This window comes from Alexandromys fortis, unplaced genomic scaffold (assembly GCF_014885135.2).
Source record: "Alexandromys fortis isolate MF-2015 unplaced genomic scaffold, M_Fortis_MF-2015_v1.1 scaffold_111, whole genome shotgun sequence".
Taxonomy (NCBI): Eukaryota; Metazoa; Chordata; class Mammalia; order Rodentia; family Cricetidae; genus Alexandromys; species Alexandromys fortis.
The window spans coordinates 5,777,447-5,799,664 of record NW_026067996.1 but is presented as its reverse complement, the minus strand read 5'-3'; the positions used below and the strand labels follow the sequence as shown (position 1 = coordinate 5,799,664).

The window sequence follows — 22,218 nt, the reverse complement described above, 5'->3', positions numbered from 1 at the left end:
TGCCCTTCTTTCTCCCAGCATTCAGTCCAGTCATCTCGACCTACCTAAGTTCTACCCTATCAACAGGCCAAAGAAGTTTCTTTATTTATTAATGGTAATCACAGCACAGAGAGAGGATTCCCATATCACTCACATTCTTTACTTAAATTTCTTCAATTCCCATGCCCCTACCCTGGTAAGAAGTATTTTTGTCAAGGCTGGCCCTTTGCTATCTAAAGTCTATCATAGTTCTCTAATGGTTTGGTTTATGCTTTGACATGCTTTCATTGCCATAAAAGTAAACAAAAATGTGAGAGACTGGATCTAGAACTTACTCTCATTGTTAAAAATAATTTAGGCAAATCACCTACAACCACTTAATGCATAATACAATTTGCTCCATCTAACCCCCAGGCATAGTCTGTATGTTTAACTGACATATGCTGAAGCTTTTACAAATATATAAACATTTGGAGCTGACCATAGGGCTCAGTGAATAAATCACTTGGCACCAAGCCTGATGTTATGAATGTAATCCTCAGAACCCTTCTAATGGACAAGAGTTCATAAAGCTGTCCTCTGACTTCCACACATGTTCTATGGCATGAATGTGCCCACACAATACATACATACAAGCACACATATACAAACAAACAAACAAGTAATAAATAAATAGTAATCAAAGTAGCAATCATTCTCTAATATTTCATTGATGTTTTTAGCTTCATTTCTCTAATTTTCTACCACAAAATATTAATAACTATACTATCCTGAACTTATGCCTTAACTAAAACTTTAATTAAAAGTTTTTAAAAACTAATATCCAAGTTTAAATATTACAATTGCTTCAAAACATTATTATAATGAACCTTCTTGTCCAACTACTATAGATGCTTGAATTTCAGTCAACTTTCTAATTTGCCTGCAGGGAGCACTTGGAGTGGGTGATCTTTTCTGATCCATGCTCTTAAGAAACTTGAGGGGCTGGAGAGATGGGTGTTTGTAAAATGTTTGCCTTGCAAACACTGACCTGTGTGTTATCCCTAGAACCCATGTTAGAAGGCTGGGAGGCATGGCACATGCTTAGATCCCAGTACTGGAGAGGCAGACAGAGGGAGCTCTGATGCTCATGTGCCAGGAGAGAGAGAGAGACAGACAGAGAGAGAGAGAGAGAGAGAGAGAATTGACAATGCCTGAAAGTGTCCAATGATTTCCTATGATTTCCATACACATGGCAAGCACACATGTACACTGACTCACATATACACATGTATCTGCATGCATGGAAACACACGTGCACAAGAAGCTCAGACAGAACTAAGCCTATTGAGTTACCTTGTCATTGCAAAGGCAGACACTTGGGTATCTGGGCAAATGACAACAGACAAGCGCTGCACATCTTAAAACCCTTTTATCAGAGTATTGATGCAAAGCTGTCAGCTACTGTCTTTAAAAGGAAGAATTCACAGCTCTCTAGACACAATCAGATGCCAGTGTTGGCAAGTTCACAATCTGATGATCTTGTGCCCTTTATATCAAGGCATTTTAGGGCCTACAAAACACAGACAGCATCAAAAAGCACCATTTGAGAGCGTTGATTTCCACAGCATGAGTCAGTCTTCCAAGACATTTTAATAGACAGATGAGATTGCTGGTTGGCCTGTTTGCTTTAGAGTATGGATAAAGAACAGTGAATGGCCATCTCTAAGTCCTCTGAGCCTCACATCCTCCAGGTATCAGGTATCTACTTTGTAAAAACTTACTCCAATTACTCTTCTGCACCTCACCCCCTTTTGCTGCAATACTACAGACTGAACCCAGTTAACAGTATGACTTATTGACAACACATTGAGAAAAATTAGACTAGCTTCTCATTCTTAAAGTCTCGAGTAACTATTTTCTAGAAATGCCTGCATGTACGTTTCCTTAGAATGGTACCATTCATATCAGGCAAGTTATATAATCAGTCTAGGTGTTGATTAACGGATGTATGAATAAAGAAAGTGTGGCGTGTATAAACAAATTTTATTCAGTAATAAAGAGGAATAAAAAATTATGTCATTTTCAGGAAAACTAATGGAACTGAAGATTATTATATGAAGTGAAATAATACAGGCTCAGTAAGACAAATATGTTTTCTGTCATACACTGGATATAGATTTTTTTTAGAAGGTAAAAAGGAAGGTAGAAATCAAACTATTTTAGAAGAGGAAGAGGACAAATCTGAGAGGAGAAAGAAGCATGAATATGGGGGTAGTGTTCAAAGTATATTATATATGAGCACAAAAATGCCATACAGACATCTACGTTTGCATAATTAATATGTGCTAACAAAAGAAAAAGTAGTCCCTCTTCTCTTATTGATTTACCTTTATGGAAAACAAATTCAAATTATTTATTATGCACCAGTTAATGCTTTAATTATTGGCATAAAATTTATCACAGTTTAGAAAAGTTCACAGTAAAGTACTCTCCTGGGAGAACGCAGGCACGTCTCTCCACCTCTGGTTTCACACATTCCTCCTTTGGCCCCAGTGAGTCACTTCTGTCATAATCAGGATTTCTATTGCTGAAAAAAGACACCATGACTACAGCTGCACCTACAAAGAAAACATTTCAATGCGGCAGCTCACTTCCAGTTCGGAGAAGTTCAGTCCATTATCATCAGAGTGGAACATAGCAGTGTGCAGGCAGACATGGTGCTGGAGAGGCAGCTGCTATATGTCAGCGTGCAGGCAACACAAGGTAGGCTGAGACTCACACTGAGCAAAGCTTGGACAAAACAGACCTCAAAGCCTGCTCCCACAGAGACACACTTCCTCCAACAAGACCCCCATAGTTCAACAAGGCTCCTAATAGTGCCACTCCCTTTGGAGCCATTTTCTTTCAAACCATCACTTTCCAATTCCAGGCCCCAAAAGGCTTGTAGCAATATCATAATGTAAAAATGCATTTAGACCAACTTTAAAAGTGTCCATAATGAACACAGTCTCAACAATGTTTAAAGGTCCAAAGTTCAAATTTCTTCTGAGATTCATGTAATCTCTTAAGGGTAATCCCATATAAAATCAAAATTAAAATAAAAACAGAACTCATACTTCCAACCTATAATGGCACATTATCATTCCAAACTGTAGGGAAGGGAGCATGGCAAGAAAATATTGGACCAAAGACCAAAAACCAGCTGGGAAAACTCCAAACTCTGCATCTCCGTGTCTGATATCAATATGTTCTTCAGCTCTCCAACTCTCTTGAGCTTTATTAACTGCAACACACCTTCTCTTGGGCTGGTTCTACTCTCTGTTAGCATCTCTCCTCTTTAGGTACCCCGAAACTCTGACATCTCTAACATCTTGGGGTCTCCAAAGCAATCCAGGCTTCAACTTCACAGCTTGACAAAACAGCCTCTCTAATAGGCTTCCATTCAGGGACACCCCTGACACATGCTTGGCCTCAGAAGATTTCCTTAGTCATCGAGACAAATTTCATAGCCGCTTTCTTGTATCCTTAACTCCAAGGACCATGTGGCCAAAGCTGCCAGGTTCTGCTACTTGCTGGGACTGAAACATGGCCCTCTTGTTCAATTATATTTTCAACTTTCTGCCCTGGGCTCTTATGGTAGCAATAGCCCCATCTACAGCAGGCCTGTAGCATGAGTTCTAATAGGTCTTAATAACAAAAGTCTGGAGTCAAATATTGGGGGAAAATGCTGGGATATCAGAGAGATGAAGGAGAAAAACCCAGTCACCCTAGGTACTCAACTCCTCAGCCGAAAAGAGACTTGAGTTCCTGTCTCCTCCCACCTTACCACTTCGTCTCTCCGTCCAACCATACACTTCCTGTCTGTACAGATCTCCGGACCTCTGGTTAGCTAATAGCTAGCTCTGTCCTCTGATCTTCAGGCATGCTTTATTTGTACAAACAAGTTATCACCACACAAGCCTCTATTTGGAAGACCATTTAAACACTCGATGGGCTTTTAACTCAGACACACAACAAAGTACACTTGAATGGCCAAAACTGACAAGAAGGTAGATGTGAGAATACATTGATGTATATTTGGAACCCCAGGTCAGAGTGGGATTTGAGTGGGTGGAGTGAAACAGGCGGGTCAGGAGTTCTGGGTCATCATGGGCTATATAGAGAGACCCCATCTCAAAAACAAAAATAATAAAAGATAGCAACAGCACACTGAAGGAATTAATATTTATTTTCTAAACTTACTTGGTTTTTGTTTAGTTTTCTCAGCTATTTTGTTCCTATTGAGCCATTTTGCCTCTAAAAATTAATGATGTCAAAAAAGGGCACTTACATATAGTTTGTGTCTAATTAGTCTAGGGGTGTGTTTGTTTACGTATTGTTCAATACAGCTCTCATAAATTGACTTGAGTGTGAAAGGTATTTTTAAAAGTTGTAAAAGTCCTATTATATATGTGCTTAAATACTGGTGTATTTGTAAATACTCTCTTCTTCACTGGAATTTTTAATAGCTGGAAGTTTCTCAAGAAAACTAGAAGTAGATCTACCATACGACTCAGCTATCCCATTCCTGGGCATATGCCCAAAGGACTTTATGTCTAATTACAGGGACACCTGATCATCTATGTTTTTGTTGTTGTTGCTGCTGTTGTTAAAAATTTGTTATGGAGCGCCGAGCGATGGGCATCTCTCGGGACAACAGGCACAAGCGCCGCAAGACCAGGAATAAGAGAAAGCCCTACCACAAGAAGTGGAAGTATGAGCTGGGACGGCCTGCGGCTAACACCAAGATTGGCCCTCGTCGCATCCACACGGTCCGTGTGCAAGGAGGCAATAAGAAGTACCGTGCCCTAAGATTGGATGTAGGGACCTTTTCCTGGGGTTCTGAGTGTTGTACTTGCAAAACAAGGATCATTGATGTCGTCTACAATGCGTCCAATAACGAGCTGGTTCGCACCAAGACTCTGGTCAAGAACTGCATTGTGCTCATTGACAGCACCCCGTACCGACAGTGGTACGAGTCCCACAATGCACTGCCCCTGGGCCGCAAGAAGGGGGCCAAGCTGACTCCTGAGGAGGAAGAAATATTAAACAAAAAACAAAGAAAATTCAGAAGAAATGCGATGAAATGAAAAAGAACTCCAAGATCAGCAGTCTTCTGGAGGAGCAGTTCCAGCAGGGCAAGCTTCTGGCCTGTGTCGCCTCAAGACCAGGCCAGTGTGGCAGAGCAGATGGCTATGTGCTAGAAGACAAGGAGCTGGAGTTCTATCTGAGGAAGATCAAAGCCCGGAAAGGCAAATAAACCATCCGTCATAGCTCATGTAATAAAGGTGTTTATTATTCTGTTAAAAAAAAATTGTTATGTATACAGTGTGTTCTGCCTGCATTTATCCATGTAGGCCAGAAGAGGGCACCAGATCTTATTATGGATGGTTATCAGCCACCATATAGTTGCTGGGAATTGAACTCAGGACCTCTGGAAGACCAGCCAGTGCTCTTAACTGCTGAGTCATCTCTCCAGCCCCCTGACCATCCATGTTGATTTCAGGCATGTTCATATAAGTAGGAAATGGAAGTAGTCAAGATGTCCATCAGTTGATGGATAATGGAGATGTTAAATGGACCAGTTAAACAACTGTACTGAAAAATTAAATTACTAAATTTTCAAGTAAATAGATGGAATAAGAAAAATAATTTAACTAAGGTAACCTAGGTCCAGAAAGACTAGCACTACATGCTCTCTCTCCTATGTGAATCCCGGCATCAATTCTCTAGCTCATTTTAACACAGAGTACCTGTGGAAGCCAAGCATGGGCAGAGACAGGAGGAGTATCTTCAGGGAGAAGAGATAGAAGATCATAGATAAAAAGAAAGTAAAGAGGGGAATAATATAAGTGAAAGGATTTAAATAGGGACAGAGGTGGAGGGGTTGGAGAGATGGATGTGTGAGATTCTTGGAGTATTAGCCAAGATAAATAGAATATAAGGAAACTACATGGATATTAAGGTCTCCTCACTTGTGCAATGATGGCTTGATCCTTCTGGGGTTCCATTTGCTCTCTTACTGGTTTGAGCCCTACTCCATTAAGTCTGTGGAATTTAAGTGACACTGAGCTTAGCTAATAACTGAGGTCCGTGTAGGTACTAAAGCCTCCATAGAGAACTTATTACTAATGAGTAACATAGCAGCCAACTGCCTTTCAAATGCCTATGCTTCTCAATATAGAAAAACTTAGTAGCTTCCAAAAAGCCTTTACTTATAATAAACGGTGATAAACTCGGACTGATACATGACTTCCCAAGATGTGGATACCTGGCAATGGTTGTGGCTCAAATCCTAAACAAGATATTTAAATCCCTCAAGGAAGCATCACAGAAGAGAGGTAGGAAGTGTTTAAGAGCAAGAAGATTGGGTGAAGGGTTTCAAAATGCTACTCTATAGACTCGATGCAACAAGTGCTAAAATTAACTCACAAAAACTGTAATTTCCTGCAATGGGACCACTCAAGACCAGCCGTTAGCACCAATCAGTCAAGGAAGGGGGAGGTGCTTATGGGACTCTACCTGTTACCTGTGAACTATTTACAGTTGATAGATTCTGAAAGAGAGAAAATCGACTTTAGTTGAAAACACACTGACTAGCTTATCAGGCTCCAGGAGATAGCTTCAAATTCACCATCACATAGAGAACTCTGAGTCATCTCACTGGGTCAGAAAATAAAAGGAATGAACACGACTGTGAGAGAAGAGTTGTGGAAAGGAAGGAGGAAGGGATGGAAAGAAGTGGTTGGGAGAAGGGAGTTGAGAGTAAATACTATGCACTGAAAAATTGTCTGAGAACAAAGTAATTACTTTTTCTAACTCCCTGTCATTATCTAATCTTGTAGCCATTGAGTGCATATGATATCAAAAGGGTCAAGTGCAATAATAATCCTGAGATGGATGTGGTCTTACTACTGATGCACACTTATTTTAGAAATGCTGTTTTAACTGGTTTACCAATTAGTATTCCCTCCCAGTCTAATAGATACCATTTTGAAAATTTGATAATGAAATCCTCTACCAGTGTAGACATCTAGGGTGAATCATGTCAAGGCTAAGTGCAACAGAGAGGCTCAAACGTTCATATTGACATGTGTTGTCTACAAGTGAGGATAGACTTCAGGAAAGTGAAAAAGACATTTCACCTTAGAGGATTAAGGAATTGTGCTTTACAACTTGCTGATAACAGAATAAAGTGGGGATAGATTTTATGTTTAAGAGGAGATTAAGCAATGCCCTGGAGAGTCTGAGAGCCTGTTTTCTACAGCTATGACTGATGATGACACACAAGTTCCTCTGCATGGACTTTTGCAAGACTGTTACGAACCAATCTAAGAATGATCAGAGAACCTGATAGACACATGAGTATGAGTGGCAAAGCATTGTGTCTAGTTTGCTTTAAAAGACATATAAGTAGAAACAACTAGAGAAAACAAAACGAAGAGAATTTGGCCTTGTAGCCCTTTGAAAATTAAATATTCCTCTTCTCTAAGTCCCCCATGAGCAGAGAAGAGGATATGAGCCAGCCAAATCCTTGTCTGACTACCTTGTACTGAATAACAATGGTTGCTTTGGAGAACTCTTACCCATTTTTGTATCAAGACACTGTTTAGGATTTCCTCAATGTGGAATAGCAAGGAGGCAACGGCCTTGGTATCCAAATTGAGTATTTTAGTCAGGCAACATTCTTTAAAAGCTACAAATTTTAAGTACTACAAACCTAAGCTCACGTTCATGTTAAAAATGTATTGGCAAGCCTATATTTCACCATCAAATTGATACACGTCTAAAACATATAAAGAGCTATTTAAAATAAATGAGAAAAAGAGAGCTGACCCAGAAGGAAAATAAGCTTGGATGCTTCACAAAAGAGAATATTAAAATGGTCAATCAACATGATTAAGGTTGAGCCATATGAGTCAGCTGGGAGATGTAAATTCGAACCACAATACAGTGTTACATCATTTCTATCTAAATAATAAAGATGAAGAAAATGGACAATATTTAATACTGATAAAAAAGTAAAATAGAAGTTATTTTTATTTTTTCAGTCCTAAAGTTTGACCTATGACCCTAAACATGCTAGGCCAGTGATCTACCAATGAATTATTCATATCACCCCTGAAACTGTTATACAGTGTTGAAGGAACATTTCATCGCAATAGCTCTTTGATGATAACTAATCCAATAACTCTACATGTTCCTTGTGATATAGGGATTTCATTCTCAAGCACATACCAAACAGAACTGTGTACACTAAGCTCATCAAAAGGCATACTCAGAAATATTTATAACATCTCTAATTATAACAGACAAAACCAAATGGAAATGGGATAGTTAAATTATGTTAATAGTCATCCAACTGAAAATTATATAATAGCATCAATAAAGAACCTAACTCCATGTGACAATAAGGTAAAATAATGCAAGCAGGATGAAATATGAAAGAATCAAATACCAAAAACTACAGATAGAAAGGATTTGGACATCGTACAAAAGGACAAAACATTAATATATGATCATGGAAGTCATCTTTGCATTGCTATGACAAAATTTCTGGTGTAAGCAGGTTAATTAATAAAAGGTAAGAGCTATTTTGGTCCACAGTTTCAGGAGCTTCAAGCCCATGGTGACTTAACTCTGCACTTTGGGCCTGTGGCAGCACAGGGCATTGTAGTGGAAGCAGCTGATAGAAAGGGGCTATTCACTCATGGTAGCCAGAATGAAAAGAGACAAAGTAGCCAGTGTCTCAATAACTCCTTCATGCATAAGCCGCCTATGACTTAACTTCATTCCAATGAATTTGCATCCTAAAGATTCAACAATCTTCTAGATACCAAGCCTTCGAGATGTGGGTCTTTTAAAAACAGTTAAGATGTTGAATGCTGTCAAAAATCTAAGGTAGTATTTACCTCTAGGGAAAAGTGAAATGGAGGTGAGAAAAAGGGGATTTGAGAAAACTGTAAATATCAGTTTCTTGGTCTGATTACAGGCTCTGCAGCTGTGTTTAGTTTGTTAGAATCAGTAAACCAGCACTTACAATCTCTGGATATATAAAAGGCTATACAAGAGGCTCTTATAATTGCAATTAGACCTTAGGAGCAGCTCTGCAGTGATATCTGAGTGATGCCACCAGTGTTCATGCACTCCATCCTGCTCTCCTAATCTGCCCTTTCTTTTTCTTTGTTGGTTTTCTTGAACAAGCTTTAGAATATCTGGTAGTTTAAGGCTTACATGCTGTTCATTTAGGGACTAGGTGACCAAAAGAGTTTCTCCTGTAAATACCAAGGAATTGAATTTTGAAGAACTAACCTGGTGCACATACCTACTCATGGGAGAAACAGTACTCTCAAGAGATCAAAATATGATGATGACTGTTTCACTGTGGCTGCCTTACAGCTGATCAAGCCAGTCAGCATTCCCAACATAGATGGAGATAAGGCCTCACCCTTATTTCCAGTGAGGTACTATTGGCAGCTAATGGCTGCTAGGGAAGGGAAAGTTAGTATTCTTCAGGGTTGTGAACCCAAATAGGTTGATCGTATGTCAGTGGATGGCTTCATACCTATATCCATTCAGGTTGCTCTAATTTTGGACTCAGTGAGTTAGAAAAGAAAAGAAAAAAGAGGACCGTCCAAGAGACCCTACAAAACATTACAAGCTATTATTATTACCCTTGGTTGCCCCACAATAGAGGAACTGAAGTCCCTATTGCTGAAGACATGATGCAGTTCAGTCATGGGGCCCAGAATTCTCTGATCTGGAGCTGATCTGAAAGCCTCCTCCCTAGGGATGAGCTCTCATGGTCTCGGGAGGTGCCATGCAAGCTTCCAAGGGAGGAAGCAACCCATAGCCCTACTCAGCTATAATGCCTATGGAGTACAACCATAACCAGCATGACACGATAACCCTAAGGCTGCAGTAGTGGCACACACATCTTGGTAGTAACCAACAGCCACATTTGTATCTAATAATCACTACGTATCTAATAAAGGAGGAAGTTTACCATTTGTATAGCCCTTCAATTAAAAAATAATTGTTTTAAGGTCTCACTATGTAGCCCTGACTGACCTGGCTTATATTACCAGGCTGGCCTCAAACTCACAGAAATCCACCTGCCTCTACTTCCCTGGGGCTAGGATTAAAAGTGTGTATGGCCAGACTCCTTTTTATAAAATCTGTATTGACCTATGATCTATCCAGGAACATCATACAGTATCATTTCTGCTATAATCCATTCATTAGAAATAAGAGGTTGCTGGATGAGGTGGCCCATGTCTACAGTTCCAGCATAAGAGATGCTGAAACAGGCTGGACCCATAAGTGTGAAGCAAGCATGGACAATGCAATAAATTTGAGATCAACTTGGTCTACATGCCCAGATCGAATAAGAAGGATGGGAATGACTAAAAAGAGTAGAACATTGAGAACAACTTACACTCAGAGTATTCATGTCGTTTTCTCTACCAGTATAGAGACAACGTAACCAAATATGTATTCTCAGAAGAAAGGGACAAGAGTTCAAGGATGCTGAGCTGCCAGCCAAGTGAGAGAAACCTCTGGAAGATGAGATAGCTTACTTTTAATCCTCTTGCCTGGTTGACAAGTCCAATGTTTTTCCAAATTAATTATCACAAGGTCCACAGCAGGGTGGTAAAGGCAAGACGTGTTCTGTTCCAAAATGATACCAGTTGCTCCTGTGCCCCTATGCCAAAGCCATTCTGACAACACTTACAATGTTCTAATTGAACGGCCTCGGTGCAGAAGAATTGCTCTTTACTAAAGTAAAATAGAGGGGAAATTACAAAAATAGCATAGTAGGAAAAATGCAACATGTTCTCTGGCTTTTGAAATGTCAGAGTTCTAGGCACCAATTTATCTGTCCTACATTATAGGGCTACAAACAGTCAGCAACTCTTATTTGGTCATTTTTCACAATACAAATACGTTCCTAAGTGCTATTTTCATTCCATTACAGTTGCACAGATCTCTATTTTTCTTGGTGTGTATGTGTGTTTGTTTGGAGGAAGGGGAGGTTCCCTGAGTGATACCTTTGCCTCTGGCAGTGTTTGGCAACAAAAGAAAACGTATTGTGTTAATCAGATTGGACCACTTGCTTAGTGAGAAGAATGCAATGTGGGTTTTAACAAAATACAAAGCATTCCACATCCACACAGAAAATTAAGTAGTCACTGGATCCTTTCCTGCAGGAATATGTAACTGGCATCCACTCTTCAGCTTCAGGGTAGAAAAGGAGGCTGAAGGCCATTGCTGAAGTCATGCAGAGATTTCTTTTCACCATTGGACACCCAGAGAGGCAGTATAAAATGTGAGTTAGGAAAGGAGGCAGACGGCCCTAATGCAGAAGACCAGAGTCCTTTTGACTGGCCATACTTCTCACACCAGCAGGTGTGTACCCTCTTAGGCTAGAAGTGCCGCTCAACAGAGACTGTGAAAGGCATACCAGATGTTGACAGGAATATTTTAGCCACCCCTATTTTATCTGTATTTCAAGCATGGTATGGAGACATTCTTTTAAGTTTCTCTGTTCAACTCTGATCTCTAAGAAGAGTATCAGGCCATGCACAAACCATTATAACACAGGGTACCACACAAAGAGGCCCTGCCACAAAGTAAGTGCTGAGCAAATATGGATTGGGAGTTGACATTTATTTAGGGCTTTGTACAGAGCAGGCGGGTGGCAAGTGCTTCATGCATTCACCCTTCCCAGTCTCTCTGTAACTCTAGTCGCTCTGTAATTCTACTTATTTAAGAGGCAAAGAAATTAGGGCTTCACCACGAAAAATATCTTAAAGCTTTGATCTGAAATTTTTATTGTGAGTTAAGAAAATCTAATTCCACAGCCTTTGTTCTTAATTGTTATCTACTGTAGTCAATGAAAGGAGGGTTTGGGGAAGAGGGAGGGACAGAAGAGAGAAAGATAAATAAATGTACAAAGAGAAGATAGGATGACAAAATCTTTGTTAATATCGGGAAGGGTGCACAGATTTAACCAGCTCTCAGACAACGACAAACTGAAGAGGTGATATCCAGCTTAAGTTCTGGAAAACTGTATATTTCTAGGTAGGAAAGCTAGAGATGGACTCCCAGGACTAGCAGAGAAGCCTGGTCAAAGAGACATAATACCCGAGCTCACATGAATGCAGCAGTGGTCAGTAGTCCTAAAGGACCGGGCACAGGACACATGGGGCAGCAGCTGGGAAGGATGTTGGGTAGGACTGAGCATTCAGAGGTTGGAATTTTTTGAGTAAATTTGGTGGCGTTCCTTCCATAGACATTACAAGGTTGCAAACTCTTTCTCAAATGATCAGGAGTATTTATTAAGATCTTTGCTTGTATCGGCCATGAAACCTTCTCAAGGTCGATGCTCTGATGATCCCTTTATTGCATAGGTGATAGTGATGAAGTCTGAAAGTGAAAATCACTTGAGCCGATCAAGTCCCCTAGAATGGTTTCCATGAGAATTCAGACAAGGCGGCTTTCAATAACTAAAGTTTATTAGTAAACAGTCATTGTGTATTCTACAAACAACTGATCCGTTAATAGTATATCTCCATCATTAAAGTTAAAATGAGAAAAGGGTATACAACTTAATATTTAATTTGCTGCCAAAATGCCTGTGGATGTCTGTCTAAATCCTATGCACCTGTACATATATAAATTAGATTGCTGGAATCACACCAAAGCATTAATAGCTGTTATGAATGAATAGTAGGACATTGTGTATATTTATTTTCTCCCTATTTTAACCATTAATTAGTTACTGAATGTCTCTAGTGAGAAAATATTAGACAATAGTGAATGTTACAAAATATCCCCCTTTAACATTCACTGACTGAGAGCCTATAATAAGCTAGGTCATATAACGATAAACTCCAAATACAATGAAGCCACCTCCTTATACACTCACACACACACACACACACACACACACACACTACACATGCATATTCACATATAGACGTAACTAAAGCTGAAAAAAAAAAACACACTAAGCCAAGCATACATACTTGGTACAAACCTAACACTTACAGCCAAAAGCAAATGATCTAATTGATTTTCTTTTCATATTCTAATCACCCATTTAAGTCTAGGAACATATCCAAAGAATTTTCTAATTCTCCTTTGAAGGTGGCTCAGTGGACAACACCATTCTAAGCCAGGTGCAACGGTGTATAGCTGTAGTCTAAGTACTCAGGAGGATCACAAGTTCAAGGCTAACTAGAACGACATACATAGTGAGAACCTTTCTTACAAACTATACCAAGACTTCAGCCCATGACATTGCTTTTTCCTCATGAACTCATAGCCTCTGTGGTCACCTGCAGGCAAGGGAGCCGGCGAAATTTTCAACATGGACATGACAGAGTTTTATGAGGTCCCACTTTTAGATGAAGAGTTATTGTTAGTTAATGGTTGCTAGAGGAGAGAGAATCACTTCTTCCCCCAGTGGCGAAGTCACTGGTAAGTTGTCCATGCTCCAGTAAGTGAGCCTCCCCAATACACGTTCACATAAGCAATGCTAATCAAATTCAGTCAGTCATTTTAGAAAAGACAAGCAAGTAGCAAGAGAAATGGTTGGGAAACAGCCAGGTCCCCAAGGGATGGGAAGAGGATAAACAAGGGTAATGGGGGTGGATATGATCGATGCATTGTGCGTGTGTATGAAGTTGTCAATGACTAATATATATAAAAGCTATTGTTTCCTCTTTTTAGAGTTGTGCTTCTTTCCTTTAGCAGTTTCTAGAACACGAGCTGGTGATGTCCAACCTTGAGTACAACAGTAGGGATGGTTCCCCCAGGAACTGTAGCTTCCCACTGGGAGACTTATTTCAGAAACACAGGCTTTACTTAGACAATGTATAAGAGGTTTTCTACTTCAGAATAAAAGCACTTGCCCTCCCTGCACACTTGGGGATATTTTAAACCGTGTCTATTTTTTTCTGAGCTACCACAGATTTATAAAAAACAATTATTTGGGCCACAGGAAGATTTCCTGACATCCCCCATTGTTAAGAGGAAAGCATCTGAGGTGGATTTACCAGATAACAAGGAGACAATGGCACCAAGTTGTCACTCGGTTTTCACCAGTGTTTATGTATGGGGAGAGAAGGAATGGGCCATTAAGGGCGTTTTCTCCCTTCTGTGTCATGTTTAATTAAGTGTCTCTGGAAGTGATGGACTTCATACAGGTAACGGGGAGCCTCTCTGTGTCTGCCCCCTGTCGCTCATTCTCCCTGCTGTATTTCAGGAATTGGGCTTCATGTTCTGTCATCTTGAATATTTTAATACTTTGCTGATCTTGAATTTGTTTAGACATAGAAGGCCTGCAGTAAAATAAAATTTTATAGCCAACAAACTCTTTATACCTAAAGTATATTGCACATTTTCTGTTTTGTTTAACAACGCATGGGTCTCTGAAATGCAGTCTTTTCAACTTGCACTTGGCTCATTTCCATTTGATTTTTGTTTTTTCTTATTGGGCACTGATTGCATTGTTATACTAGAAAGGATAGTCTATGAAGATAACATTTTATAACTATTTTCTCTATAGCAATGATTCTTAAAAAATAATTAGCACCACTTTCCATTAATCTCTGATTTATAAAGATGGGCTGGAGGCACCAGAATTTTTAATTTTAGGCAAATTTTTGTATAAGACACGAAATTCATAATGTAAATAGATAACCACCTTTTTAACATAATTATAGAAATCAAGCAAACAAGACAATTCCAGGCTTTTCCTTCAGATGAACAGCAGAAAGGACTATCTGGGAATGGTGGGGGATGGCAGAGACACAGGCATGCTGAGACCAGTCCCAGATCTACACGGCTATCCAGATGACATGGGACATGGCTGCTTTACCAGGAAAGACCAAATAAGCAAAAATGGATTCAATTTGGTGTCCGAAGCTTTTCCAGTTAATATTTTCTACACAGGTAATAACAGATAAAAGGCAAAGCTCCGCCACTTTGAAAGAAATACTGGAAGATTCTATCATTCACATCCTCCTGCAGTGTCTATTAAACTGCTGTTCATTACGACCCCAGAAGCTTGAGCCGTCTTCACTGCTGGCAGATCCTCACAGAGGAGATGTTAGGATACTCTTAAGAGCAAGGGTTAACTAACTACTGTACAAAAATAAACCACTCATCTCCTTGGGCTCTTGACCTATTTTTTTGCCTGAATGGCCGGGAAAGAAATCCAAAAGGCTTTAACCCTCTTCATGCTTAGAGAATCTATAAATATACGGGTTGGATGGAAGTTTCTCGACTCTTGTCATCTCCAAGGATGAGATCACTGAGTCTTAGAATGGGAGCAGTGTTTGAAGAATCACCCTATCTGGGTTCCAACTTTGGAACTACAGGACTCACAGGCCACAAATGTCATGTACAGAATCATTTCACAGGCCCTGTTCAGATTGGGAATGTATCAGAAATAGAAGAGTCGCTTCTTCGATTTTTAAATGACCGTTCTCCCCATACCCTGGTAGTCAGGAAGTCCATTTCATTGTCTACCATTTTCAACCTCACTTTTATCTGGTCTGCCGTCTACTGAGGTGAGAATAATGCCTTATAAGCCCTTTTAACAGCCCTGCTTACTCTTGATCGGATGTTAAGGTGCCCTTCACTTACCATTACTGGGAGGCTTGTATCCTTTGTGATGAACATAATTGAAAACTGCTCCAGGGTGTTCTTAAAGTAATGTGAGATTTTTCCATTTTTATGCCTGGCTTGGGTGATGTTAACATCCAAGTGGCACCGGGATGTGAATACTGGGGAGATATCCAAAGACAACCTCCATCCTTAACACTCCCTTGATGGATGTGGCAGTCATATTTGTTTGGCTAACAAGTGAATAACCAAAATTCAGCATTCAAGACCACCATAAAAATCCATCGAACTATGCCTGTAGTGAGTCTGAGGTTGGAAAGGAATATCCATTAAAACATAGCCGTGTGTAATTTACAAGAAATCAGTAATAAAATGTTTGCTCTCGACATTATCTGCAAATGGTCTGTGTATTACCAGAATAAATCTGTATTACTTGGAATCTGTGGATAAACATTCATAGGCAAAGTTCACCCCGAGGTTATCTGCTGCCTGCTCTGAAGCAGGAAGCACAATTTAGGAGAGATAGATGGTAGTTGGCCTATCCAAGTCTGGAGTCCACGGCACAGAAATGAGTTTTATTCCCAAGAGGGTATCTGTCATATCCAAATGGGAATGAATACCTTTAGAGGTTAGTGCCCAGTGCAGAACACAGTTTGAGTCCTTGGTGAGAAACGGAAAGAGCCTGAATGACCCAAAACCTGGATTCACCTTCCACTCACAGAGATGCTTCTGTCTCTGTGAAAGGCAAATTCAATAGCAATGAGGCCACCAGTGATGCCACAGTCCCAGAATCTAAAATCCCATGTGTATCCTGACCTTGAGTTGTGAAGGAGGATGAATATTTTATGGATAAGGAGACATACACGATGAAAAGGGGGAGACACTGAAATGACACGTCATGGATGTTCCAGAGGGTCATAGAATTTTCCTCAGTGGTGTAGCCACCACTAAGTTGTCCATGCTCTGAAATAAAACCCTTCATACATTCCTGATGATTAAAAATCATCGGTTCACAAAAAGGAGAGGAGGAAGAGAAGGAACAGGAAATTTAAAAAAAAAAAAAACAGACAGGATTGGTACATTTTAAACTTTGTTAGAAAATTATACCGATCAAAAATGTTTGAATTTTTAGGGTAAGAAATCTGTACCTCCTGGGCTTGCTTCGTTTATAACCCTTACTCTAATTTCTACATGTCTTTTGTACAGTACACCCCAGAGGGAATTGGTCTTTTCTCCACTCACACTTCATTTATATCTCCAGGAAGTACTCAGATTTCCAACTATCCCACTAAGGAATGCTCCCACCCCATCCTCATGTGTTCAGACTGACCTCCTCTCTGGGCAACTCCTCAATTCCTTGTCTCTGTCCTTACAGGAAGCAGCTAGGCCACCGTGTGAAACAGAGGAACTAAAGCCACAAAGCCTTCGGAACACAACCTGGTCCTATTCTGGAGGCTGTGAATCTGATGCAGGGAAAGTAGGGAGCTAGAGGGGCCTCCCTTCCCCCAATTGTGATTCAGAGAATATTCAGCCCATTATGATGGCATTGTAGATTCTTTAATCTGTCGCACAGTAACCATCGAATAGCATTTGTGGAGGGAATTTTTTTTTTGACAGCTCACATTATTTTAGAAATGAATGAAAAGTCACTGGTCCACAAGCACATATTCAGTAAGGGGCTTACACTCTTTCATTTGTTCATCCAGTTGACAAATGTTCAGTAGGTGCTGTAATGGTCTGTCCTATCTATCCCTTTAAGAGATAAGCCCCCCCACTGCCCCCCACCCCATCTGCTGTAGCAGTCAGATCGTCCTTCCTGCTTGCAGCCCAGAGCCTTTTCCTTTTCCACCTCCCTCTCAAAGAGGCAGCTTCTGTCTCTCCCCACTTCTCCCCTTCCCCCTTCTGTTTTTTTTCTCTCTCTCTGCTCTTTTCCCCTTCTCCTCTTCCCTTCTATAACCCACTAAATATCCAACCTCACTCTGCATGGCATGCCTATCCATGTCTCTTGCCTACTCTGTGGCTTCCTCCCCCTAGACCAGTCACCTTCAAAGACCTGTGGCATGGTCTTTTAGCATGCCCATCTGTCTGTCTCTCCTCTTGGGCCCCTCGTGGCCCACACTAGCCACTTGGGGAACTGCACTGTCCCTACCAGGGACTGACTGCTCTTGGGACCACTGCCCACTGCCACCACTTAGGGACCTGCATCATTTTTACTTAGTCCATTACAGGTGCCTTCTAGGTTTTAAAAATGAACTAAAGGCATTTTCTTCTAGCTCAGTATTTAGGCTTATCCGGATACCGGAGAAGACATACTCCTTAAACATACAATGGCTAAGGGGTGACTTGGAATAAAGATGGAAGTCACCTCTTCCTGCCACTCAATGTCTAGCAGGTAGCTCCAGTCTTTGGAGATTCCCCCTGGCTACAGAGCAGCTCTGTCTGATCACTGGGCAACTATTAGCTCCTATGAGTCCATTCTCTGGAGAGAACAGCCCAGAATCCCTAACAGCAGTTGGGGACATCACTGAAGTGCAGTTCACACTTCCAACTCCCTGTGGGGACTCTAGTTGAAACTTTTACCTGGAATGGAGGTACTGCCACTGCACAAGTGCCTCCTATGCCCAGTGTGCCTCTCCTGGTTGCTCCTGGCATCCCTAGGAGCACTTCTTTAAGTCACTGACAAGCAAATACACTCTGCAAGAACCCAACACCAGACAGCTTCAATGAATCCAGTCACGTGGGCTGGAACAAAAGGCACCAGGTGGGGGGGATGATGAGATGGAGTCTGGGCCTGCTCTTCTGTGTATCTATCTCTCAGCGGTGCTACTGGGCTGTCATGGGTGGCTGCTGTGTAGTCACACTGAGACCTGCACTCACAAGGACACTATACTTCTTTGAATCGTCCATTGTTACCCCCTTTGTTTTTCATTCTTAGTTTTCAACGGCTCCATGCCTTCGTTTCTATGAGTACCCAAAAGGCAACATTCTCTCCTGGAATTATTCAGGCTACAGACTCGTGTCAGGATATAAATTAGCATTGGGTTCTGGAACATACACCAGAGGTCCATGGGCTGGCGTGTTGGCCACCAACTGTAATGTTAAGAGGTAGGGCTTCATGACATAAGGCTTTGTTAGAAAGAAACAGATCACACTTTGAAGGGAATATTGGATCCCTAGCCCTTTCGTGTCTCTCTGCCTCCTGTTTACTCTGAGGTGAGCCACTAGACTCTACCCTCCATGTTTTATGTCATGATGCTCTGCCTCACCATAGGCCCAGAAGCAAACTTTTTTCCAAATGGCCATGGAAAGAAACCTTGTGTCAAAATCAACACAACAGGGACTGTGGAGATGGCCCAACTGGTAAAGTGCTTGCTGCAGAAGCATACAGATTTGAGTTCAGACCCCCGGACCCCACAGTTAAAAGTCAGTTGGGGTTGTTTACATGTGTGACCCCAGTGGGAGGGGAGAGAGGCAAAACCCAGGCCAGTCACCTTAGCCAATCAATAAACCCCAAATTCAGGGAGAGACCCCCGTCTCAAAAGATAATGTGAAGACTGACTGGAAAAGACACATAGTATCAGCTCCCTGCCTCCACACACATATACACACATCCACACATACACATACCCACAGAAAGATAAACTGCACATACAAACAAAAAATACAAAATGAAATAAATCAATACATCTTTAAGAGCTTATCATGTATTTTGCCATAACAAAATACTAACTAAAATAGTATCCTTTCCCCTCAGCCTCTGACTTGACTCTACTTGGTGCCCTAAGACTGCACGTAGGTCACCAGTTATGATGAGACATCATGCTGTTCTCATACACTTTGGTGTCTGATAAGATGTCAAAGAGAATCCTTAAGCGCAAGTCTTCGGATTTCTCTTACACAATGCTCTCTTGCTGGGAACAGATACCACAGACAAGATTGTTATTTTTAGAAAAATATTACTTTAGATCATGATTACGGAAGTCCAAGAGCATAGGGATGGCATCTGCCAGGCATGGTGAGGGCTTCCCATCTGGATCAGAACGTTTCAGGGAGCACTCCAGCTACTGCTTTCTCACTGAGTCCAACAGTCATCCGTCAGTCAGTAGTTCATGGTCATCACCCCTTCACAGTCCCACCTGGTCTCTCCTGAAACTGAATTATGTTTCTACATGAGTTTTGGAGGATACAGTAGCTACATTTAATTCCGTGGCAAGAAGAGATCACAGGCCACTTAGCCTGAAGTACTCAGTACAGTAACAGAAGCAAGATAGATCTTGCTTCAACAAGGTAGAGAGTGAAAACCAGCTCTCCAAAAGTCATCTGCTGATCACACACACACACACACACACACACACACACACACGCTTAAACGATTACATTTCCAGCCGGAACTCCCAATTTTATTTAGCCCATAACTCTGCTACAACACAATATATTCATGAAGGGGTTCATGTTACTTTAATGATGGTGATTAAACAAAGTAGAAGAAATAATAACAAATACTTTTTTTTTTAGAAGTGTCTTGAAAACTCATGCTCTGAAGAGGCAATTCCACCAAATAAAGCACAGAAAAATTGAAGTCTTTTGGAAACATAAGACAGAAGTTAGGGAGAATTGTGAACCTTTGGAACCAAAACCCCTGAGAAGGGACAGTTGAAGTTGCAGTATGCAAGGGCAGCACAGATGTCCACACAATTAAGTCTCTCTTTCCTCATTCTGCACTAGTGTTAGTCATGATTGTTGACACACCTTTCTGAATGCCTTAAACTTTCTTCTGGGATATCTGCTCAGTTTTTCTTTGAGGTAAAAGACTAATTTCATAAAATTTAATAAAATTAATTTCAATTTAAATGCAACTAAATTCACATCAGAGGTCAGATTTGAAGTGAGAAATTTAGTCCTGACGTAATGTTTCAGTGGCCCTTCTCATTGATTTGTCAGAGCTGAGCATTCGTCTTTAGCAGCTCCAGGCAGAAGCAATACACAAGGCTAGGATTACTGGGGAAGGCTGTTCATCCCCAAGAGTTTCTATTCTTGTGAGATACAAGTGCTTCTTACAAAAAGCCTAGGAATAGAGTCAAACTCCTAATTTCAGCCATGAAATGCCCAGTTCCTCCTGTGCTGGCGCCATTCTCTTAAATGAGAAGCGAGCTTGTTTTCCTCTGTGTTTGGGGCTTTGTTATTGCTTTCTGTCACTGTCAAACTCGAGTCTATTTATTTTACAACAAATATCAATTAACGATGCTTCACTATAGCCAGCTCCACTAGAATACCAAGGATTCACCAAAGCGCTCCTTAGATTCTGTACTGGGTGGGCTGTTTTCCAGAATTTTCAAAGGGCTTGAATTTGAGGACCCTACTTTGTCTTGATTTCTGTTTGTTTGGATTTTCTTTGTTGTTTTTTTCTTTACTATATTCTCTTTTAAACAAATTTCACTTTTGTATGGCTTCTTTTTCTTGATTTGGATCCATCTAGTCCTACCACTGTTAGAGATATTTTTCTTTCCACCTCTTCCCTAAAGAGATTATAACAATATAAAAAGGAATAAGAAAGAAATAAAGGAAAATTATTAAAGAAGAAAGAAAAGAGGAAATTATAGATGCATTTTAAAATGTCTTAAAAGTAATGGATGTATATATTAATATGCCTACATATTAACATGGCCTCTCTTAAAAACCAGAGCTACACTGGGGCTCAGTGATCAAGAGCACTGATTGCATTCTCAGATGACCCAGGTTCAATTTCTAGAGTCCATATGGCAGCCCACACATCTGTAACTCTAGTTCCAGGGGTTTTGATACTCTCTTCTGACCTCCACAGGCAACAGGTACACAAATGCTACACCGTCATACATTCATACATCTAAAATTTTAAATAAATAAGTAATAATGCTATAGCTTTAGGGAAAAGGAAAGTCTTTGTTGGAGGACCAGACTCTGTCTGTTTTTCTATTGTTAATACAAATACCTTACCAAGACCTCATGAATGACTCCACGTCTTTGCTCTAGTGACTGCAACTCTCAGATTTCTGAAACAACCAACCTGAAAGGGGAAGGAATGGCAGATCAGAAGTCAAATAAAGGCACATGTACAAAAATAGGATGAGAACTATGACACACAAGTCACAGTGTGAGGTCTAGACCCTCTCAAACTGAAAAAGATCTGGGGTTAGAGAGAGACATAGAGCAGGATGTGGTGGCATGGTCCTCTAATCTCAGTGGGAGGTAGGCACAGGAGGTCAGGCTGGGCTGCATGAGACCCTGTCTGGAAAGAGAGGTGTGGGGAGGAGAGAGGGAGGAGGGAGTGACTGAGACACATGATTTCCTGTGGGATTCCTGGTGTTACTACCAGTCCCAGACAGGTACCAACACACCAGACAATCACATACTCAGGAATTGTTTGTTGGCTGAGGCAATGATATTCAATTTCAGGAGTAAATTCTTTGTTTTAATAATTGGTGTGATTCCTATAGAAAAAAATCAGATAAAGAAACATTTGATTTTCTCTAATGAGGCAAAAGGAGGAACATTTCATAAGCAGAAGGTTTTGTTCCTTCTGAAGATGAACATAATCCTGGTTAG

The 22,218-nt window shown here is 40.7% G+C and overlaps 1 pseudogene; it reads left to right on the top strand.

The window, feature by feature from the left end:
* Positions 1 to 4,636: 4,636 nt before the first annotated feature.
* Positions 4,637 to 5,304, top strand: LOC126512481 (40S ribosomal protein S8-like; annotated as a pseudogene).
* Positions 5,305 to 22,218: the final 16,914 nt, after the last annotated feature.